An 8437-nucleotide genomic window follows, 5' to 3' on the forward strand; every position below is an offset into this window, starting at 1 on the left:
ATACTGTTCGGTAGTACCTTGCAAAATGTCAATTGTCAATACTTGACGCAGTCATGCATCCAAAAATGGAGTACTGATTGTCATCATCATATAATCGCTGTAAAATCTAGAATTTTTGAAATTTGCGATACAGTTCGGTAGTACCTTGCAAAATGTCAATCGTCAATGCTTGACACAGTTATGCATGATGCTTTGGTGGATCGAGGAATATAGGAGGTGTTAGTTACGCGCCGGCATAGCCTCGAACTAACAGAGAGTTCGATACGGGGATTTTGAACCCTTTGCGATGGCATTTACTCTAGGTCTTAAAAAGAGGCATTTCCAGCGATTCTTTCCAAAGAAACTCTGGTCTGAATTATTCTCAATCTTCCATTCTCTTTTATTAAGCAATCAAACAAGTGAAAACTGTTCTCGCGACGTCATTAACATGAAGCACCGAAAAAATACAGCTTCAAGGGTTGAACACGTCGGATCCCTCGAGCTAGCGATAAAGATCGATAGGGGTTGGTCGCGAATCCGAGCAACAAAATCGTTCGGTATCCAAGACGTTGCCCCACCCGGCGAAAATAAATTGAATTTTTATAAACTTTATTTTCTACAGGATTACAACATATATAAGAATGTCAGAGGAAAGGTGTCCGAAATTCACGAGGGTCGTCGCTTTCTGTTCCTGCTAGGACCTCGGCCCTCTTTCTGCTTCAAAGAAAAACAGACCGTTTTCCTCAAGATCTGAAAGTGGCAATCGTTGCATTCCAACATTCTCGCTGAAAAATGTTGCTCCATCGTCTGTCATCCAGTCGGGTGTCCCCTCCCCGGCGTCGTCGGGGTTCCCGTAATTGGCAGAAAATACGTCGTTTTGTTTTCGGGCCCGCGCCGTCTAGAAGTATAAAAATTCGGCCGGTTTCTCGAGATGTAGATGCGTTCTCGGAAGCGGGTTGGGCCTTGCCCGTGGAGCCAGGTGAACGACGGGGAGGGGCGGCAAGGGGAACGGGGAGGAGGACACGGTTGGAGGAGAGGAGAGAGAGAGAACCGCGGAGGACGAGCTCGATCCTGATGTAAAACCCGGCCAAGTTTTGTCCGGCGTCGCTGGCGGGAATAGCATTGTCCCGTGGCGCAAAAGTTCACGTCGCACCCGACGGGGCAACTATTGTCCTTTGTTGCGCCGTTGCTTCTCCCAGTCTCCTTCTTTTCCCTCCTCTGGCTCCAGTTGCTGCCGTTGCTGCCGCGACTGCCTCCACCTCGTACCGAACCCTCTCCCCCTGTCCTTTTCTGCCGTCCTGCGGTGTCTGCTCGCGCTTGTTTGTTTCCACGTGCTTTAACGAATTCCGACCTTCGACGGAGACGTAACGTTGTTACGTCGCTCGATTCTGGCTATTTCGCGATTGATCCGCTCTCCGTGCGCTACCTCGAAAAACCCTGATACTCCAAGATCTCGGAAACTAGTAAAATTTAGGCATCGTCGCTGTCTCGCGATACTACATCGATCTTTGTCATCAGTTTTCTTGGTCTTTCTATTCTCCTATGCTCGTTTCCTTGACACTTCTGGAAGTGTTGGATCTTCGATCGCCATCTCGGAGGATACTGTTTATCTTGGATCGAGGGATTCTGCAAAATCATGTTCGATGCCAAGACAGCCGGACTCCTTGATTCCGTGGAGCTGCTTTGCCATTCTAATGCCAGCGAGCAGGAATATTCTATGCGAGGTTGGCGTCGGATTACGAAAGGTTTACGGACGAAATTTTAGAACGCGAGTGGCAAAGTCGACGTCGATAGTTGTCGCGACACCGTGCATAAACTCGCTGTATTTTTAGGCGAGGCTCGATATCGAACTCTGACATGGATCGCCCATGACCACAACCATGAACGATTCGATCTTCCTTGAGATTGAGACTCACTCGATAGAGACCCGTGCCGAATAGTAGTTTAGTCTAGAAAATCGCGAGAGTATCGTGAAATTTGTTGGTCGCGAAGAAAATGTAAACGACGTTGAGAAGGATCGGAAAAGCTGCGAAGGATTGGAATTGTTTACCAGAAGAGAATAGCATCGGTAGCTGCATAGAAATAAACTAGAAACCGGTGAAGATGTCAGAGGAATTACGATAGCCGCGACAGGCCTGCAATTATGCGAGCGATCGTAGGAGAGATAATCGATGATTTTAATTTGTAGCTCGTCCCATTAAGTCCCGCGGATTTACATAAACCTGTGATTAATGCACCGTACGCGCTCGCACGGTTACGAAAACCCAGCGTCTCGGCGTCGCGTTAGTATCGTACTCGCGGCTACCTGTACTCCGACGGATGGCGACGCTATCAGTTTAGTTGCTGGTTTAGTACGTTATAGTGCGAACTTTTCGGATACTTTCCGTCTCTGCGTTTTTGCACTTTTCTGGTACCTATCTTACCAAGGTCTTTCTTATTTTTCTTCCAATATATATCATCGACTGTTGTTTCTTTTTTCTTTAAGACAGCAGCAAGTGGATTACACCACTATCGGATATAAGTAAAAAGGTTTTATAAATTTTCAATTTTTATCTCCGAAACAAAACGTCGCACGAATAAACTGCAAATATAAAAAAGTTTCGTTTTGTAATTCTCTATAAGCTGATATTTTTTTAAATACGATCGATTGACTGTTGTTTCTTTTTTCTTTAAGACAACAGCAATAGGATCACTACGATATCTCAGGAAAGAGGTTTTGTAAAATTTTTATCTCCGAAACAAAACGTCGCACTAATAAACTGCAAATATAAAAAAGTTTCGCTTTATAATTCTCTATAAGCTGATATTTTTTTTAAATACGATCGATTGACTGTTGTTTCTTTTTTCTTTAAGATAACAGCAACTGGATCACACCACTATCGTATCTAAGTAAAAAGGTTTTATAAATTTTCAATTTTTATCTCCGAAACAAAACGTCGCACGAATAAACTGCAAATATAAAAAAGTTTCGTTTTGTAATTCTCTATAAGCTGATATTTTTTTAAAATTCGATCGTTCGACTGTTTCTTTTTGCGAACTTTTCGGATACTTTCCGTCTCTGCGTTTTTGCACTTTTCTGGTACCTATCTTACCAAGGTCTTTCTTATTTTTCTTCCAATATATATCTTCTGCCATAGGCTCTTCGATATTTTATATTCGTTAGCGTTGTTAGCCTAACCTAGGTTCTCACAGCGTACTAGTCGACTACGCACTGCTCTACCACCCGCTCCTGACGCTATCGGAGACAAAAATGTTCTTATCGCGAGTATGAAATTCGAGACAGTTCCAACGGGTTCGATGTCGTCGAGGAAAATATGGAAAATCGTTAAAAGAAACATGGAACGGTGAAGGTAGCAGCGAGGCGGCGATGAAATGGTCCACGTTCCCGGGATCCTCGACTCTGATCTGCCCGGGACAAATATTGTCCTCCTTTCCGGTTTTTCTGTCGCTCGTTGCAATATTTTACCTCCAACGGTTGGAGCGATGGTAGATAGCGCGACAGTTCAGCATCGAACGCATGAAAATACTTGAAAGCGGTTATCGAGGGAGGAAACCATATTAGCAGATCAAATATTAACTGTTTTTCGTGTTTCTTTTTCTTTCTAGAGACAAATTTCAATTCTGTTGTAATTGTGAGAGTCTAGTATGGTTCGAAGTTCATTTGGTAATTTTTTCCAAGTGTTACCATGTTCCAAGTGGAACCTGTCAATAGCAGAAGCAATTGAAGTTACATGTACAGTTGGGTTTCCAGCGAATGTTTATAACGAACGTTGATCTAGGTCGCGGGTTCGAATCCCGCTCGCCGATCATCTTTTTTAATTGGTTTCATTTACAACAGCAACAAAGGTGTGTCCGCTGACGAATGGAAGCCATAGGTGCATCGAATGAATATACTCGGCTGCGATGACTCAAACGTACCTAGTATTATAGTGTCCCAAACCCTTGGACTCGTTATCGAATATCGCTCATTTTTTAAATCGATGTAGTATCGCGTGTTCAGTGAGCCTATGAACGAGTTCGTTTCGGAGGAGGATGGATTCTCTCCTTGTTGATCCAGAACAAATTCGCGTACGGCTTTTTCCCGTTCCTGAGACAAAAACGGGAGATTCGTGAGCCGCTAGGTACGGATGATCGAATGATCCGGCAGCGTCGGAAGACCTAGATCGCCCTTATCGTTGGTCGGTTCTGGTACAGTGCTCGGTGAACCGTGTGCACGTTCGCGTGCGCGTTTTTTCCTCGCGGCGGCCGAGGACCCAGCGTTTTTTTGTCTCGTTTTTCCCCGCCGCTCGGACCGATTCCGCGTCAATAGCATCGCTGCTCGTTAATACATTGTCCGACAATAGTTTCGCCGCGGCTTTTCGCCGTGCACCACCTCCTCCGTCCTCTGCTCGTCCCCCCTCCCTAGGTCCACCCCCCCTCCCCCTCTCCTCGGCCTCCACCTTCTTCGTTTCCCACCTCTTCGTCCTCCCTCTGCCCCCCCTCCTCCACCTCCTCCTCCTCCTCCTCCCCCCTCCTCGCTGCCCTTTCTCTTGCCTCACCTACACCGAGCGAGCACGCGCGCTCGCGCTCGCGCTCGTTCCTGTCCCGGTACATGTGTTATATCACGTTATGTACGGCATCGTGTTGGTCCAACGTATCTATGGCCTATGTATACATGCGTTATTCCTGGTACATGCACACGGTGACTCACCTAACAGCGGAACCTGAAATATTTTCTAAAATGTCGATCTTCATTCACCGGCTCGATCGTCGTTCACCATCCACCGGGGGAGTTTTAATCGTTTTCGAAAACGTTTCTAGCCGGACGATACGACGCTCTTTACAATTTTCACGTTATTTCACGCGTCGTTTATGATACGCGAGTTCTCGACAGCGACACAGATTCGAAACTATTAATTCCGTTCTCGGCGCGCGAACCAACTTCGATATACCTCGACACACTTCGACATATATTCCGTATCGTTCGAAACGAAACGTTCGCAAGCCTCCTGCGAAATTTCATTCATCGAGTTACGTCAGTACTCACCTGTGACGCTGTAGAAAGCGGACCAGCATCCATCCCCCGTCGTCGTCCCCCCTCACCACCCCCCGAGTCGCGAGGCGTTCCGCCGTTTTTTTTTTTTAACGAAATTTAATTGCACTCCCCGGGACGCGATTCGCACAGTTTCCAAAAATAAAATAAAATAAATTAAAAAATAAATAAAGCGCGTATTTACGCGCCGCGTCTTTTTTTCCCCTCGGCAAGCGTCCCCCCCCCCTCCCCGCGCCGTGGGGAGCGTTTTACGGCGGCGTACATTAATGTTTTACAGGCGAACAAGGAAGGAGGGCAGCGCGGCGAAGGCATACTTCATTAGCGGAAATACACGTTATTTGCGCAAAATGGAGTTGTTGATGCACGTTCGGAGAATTTATCGATCGCGCAATTATATTCTCTCTTCCGAAGGTAACTCTCGGCCGGCGCGTAGGCGTCGCTTCGAAGAGCGAGCGAGCGAGGGTGGGCAGGGAGGGAGGGAGAGAACCTACGACGAATCTTCCTTTTTTCTGTCGTTCCTCTCTTTTTAGAGCACCCCGTTTGTGCCCCTCCCATCGACTTTCCATGTAATATGTTTATATGTGCCGTGTGTGAGATACTTTCATACACGACAACCTAGGTGTACAGGTTGTTCCGAAACTCGTCGCACTCGACGACGGAGTCGGTGAAAATTCCCTCTGGTTTTCCAGTCATGGTTCGGTGGGAACCTAAAAAGGCTCGCGGGAGCTTGATGTCCGTGATACTTCGACATCCTCGAGGTAACCGTTAAAACGGCTCCTTTCGTTAAATATTCCCGATGTTGATGCATCCCGGTTGACGGAAGTGCCAGGAATTTCAAATTGCTAGAAATTCCACCGACCGGAAAAAGATTCGAACTCGTCGGTCCAATCAGCGTGGTCATTCTCGAGGAACTTTGAAGCGTCACTGTAGAAATGTGATTCAGTCTTAGGAAACGAGTAAAATGTGTTTACTTGCAACGCGTTGCACTTATGGACTCGTGGCGTTGCACTTTATTCTTGCAAATCATGCTAGTCTGCGAGATGGAACGTCGTATTCCGTACGACGATAGTCACGGTCGATCAATTTTTAAGCTGGAGGCTTAGGCTAGAGGCTTCGGATAGGCGACAAGTAGCTGAGATCACTCCTGTAGGATTACCGCGTTCGGTGTTAGCGTCAGTGTTCGGTGTTAGGGGTGACTCGAAAAATCGGGGCCATCCGTATTTGAACCTCCCTGTAGAGGATGGAAGGACGAGCAGGAGTGTCGGTGACTCTACGTTCACATTGACGCGATGCACATGCACGGGCGCCGACGCGTTTCGTGTACGTGCACGGTACGTGCACACGTGTGCGTGAGTGTGGCACTAACACGTACCCGGCGATGCACTTGTCGTGCAGCGGGGCCGCCGGTGGTTCTCAACGTCGGTCTTCGTTTCATCCATTGTGGATCCGAGTATTTCGCTTCGCGACCCTCTGTACTCTTTATATCGCTTTTTACCGCGGTGCTTGAAGCAGGGTAGAAATTAATTTCTTGCCATTTACCAGACGTCGGCAAATTTTAATTGATGTGAAAGCAAGGAACTACTGAAAATAATGTATTATTTATAATGTTTTATTGGTACTTTTAATAGTTATTTGGGAGGAGATAGGTATTTCAAAGGACAAATTATTTTGGTACTCTTTTATTTTGAATGTAAGGATAGAAATGTATTGTATTGTAAATGTAATGTATTTTGCATATTCTCAAAGTAATATGCAAAAAAAAAAAAATATACATGTCGAATCGAGTAACCTCCTCCTTTTCGAAGTCGGTTAAAAAGAAGAATTTCTTTTGGGAAATCGTTATAGCAATTTGCTTTGAGCAACAAAACTTGTTGTTTAAAAAGTTCAGGTAATATAGCAGCAAGTGAAATTAATTGGTCCACTGATGCTGGCAATGAAAGAGGAATATTTTATTTCAGAAAAGCGTCTTCATTTGTTTCTTCTTGAGTTTGGATAACAAACGTCGAAATTGCTGTTCGAATCGTCGTGTACTTACTAATTCGACCGATATAGTTTCGATAGAAATTTCACAATTGTTTCGACTATATATCAAATTGAATAACATCTTACTCGAAATAATATTTAATATAATGTTACTTTAAAAGCGACTATAGATATAAAAATAAATTTCGAAATAGATGATAAGGACGTTATTTGAAACAATATTTCGAATTTCACGTCAACGAGCTAGAATTCGAGATAACGAATAGACAATAGGGTACAGCACAAGTAAAAATAATCATTGTCAGCTGTGCTATTTTCAATAAAATACATTTAAGAGCAGGTTTTGCCATCGACGTTATCAGCGAAAAGTGGACGGTGGAAAGAAACGGCAATTTTTTTTTTTCTAATGCGTATTTAATGACTCTCCGAATCAAGATACTCGGGTAACTCCTGTTATCGTCTAACCTTCTATTCTTACCACAGAGTTTATTCTACGAACCACCAACAAGTCATTTACAATTTTTAACTCGCATTGTTCGGCTTCGTGTCACTGTTCGCTCCAGTGGTTTCGTTATGAGAATCGAGTAGGAAGCGTAGGGAAATACAGCAATACTTCTGAGAAAAAAAAAAAGGGTCCTAAGGGGTGTCCCTCGTGCCTTAATCGGTGTCTCGCATGCGCGAGTCCAGTTAATTACAATTTGCAAGCCGAGGCGTGATTGCCCGAAGGGTCCCGTTCGTTCGTGGTTCGCGCAAAATCGAATCTTCGCGTTGGATTCGCTCGAGTATATTACGATTGGTCACGCGGAGGAGGGAGGGAGGAGGTCGTACGTTGATATCGCGAAACTTTCATCAAGCTTAATCCTTCGTGCGTTACTTCTTCATTTCTCGCGCTAATAACGAGCATCCGCTCTCCTTGGCGGCGGTCGTCGTAAACACGAATCAAGATTTAAGCGATGTATGCTAATACGAACCTTGGTATGCGCCGCGGTGGCCCTGCATTATGAAGATTTTCAATTTTACGCGGCACCAGGCCGAATAAATATTTACACCGGGAACGAGCGGGCTCCCGTTGCCAGCCTCTATCTCGCCGCTGACAGTTTTGCCGATGTCATTAGCGCCTCGCGGCACCGTCCTCGTTAGACGTTCTCCAGGTGTGCTGGATCAGAGGATGGGCAAGCTACTGGAGGTCTTGCCCGTGGGCCAGATCGGGCCCAACCCCCTATCGCACGGGAAAAGAGTCATTTCTTACCGCGGTCCGCGATATTTGAATAACTCCTTTACTGCGGGACGATTTTAGGTGAAAATTCCAAGAAACGTAGAGGTGTGAATTTTTAAATAATATCAGCCTATAGGGAATGATAACACGGAACTTTTTTGTATTTAAGGTTTATTCGTACGACGTTTAGTTTCAGAGGTAAAAATTAAAAACTTAAGAGACTTTTT

The 8437-nt window shown here is 45.3% G+C and overlaps 1 protein-coding gene across 2 annotated transcripts in view; it reads left to right on the plus strand.

Annotated features, from left to right (window-relative positions):
* The window catches only part of LOC128878725 (LIM domain-binding protein 2), a 191382-nt gene that overhangs the window by 31401 nt on the left and 151544 nt on the right, over positions 1-8437 (plus strand). The gene's annotated exons all lie outside the window — the stretch shown is intronic.

This window comes from Hylaeus volcanicus, chromosome 6 (assembly GCF_026283585.1).
Source record: "Hylaeus volcanicus isolate JK05 chromosome 6, UHH_iyHylVolc1.0_haploid, whole genome shotgun sequence".
Taxonomy (NCBI): domain Eukaryota; kingdom Metazoa; phylum Arthropoda; class Insecta; order Hymenoptera; family Colletidae; genus Hylaeus; species Hylaeus volcanicus.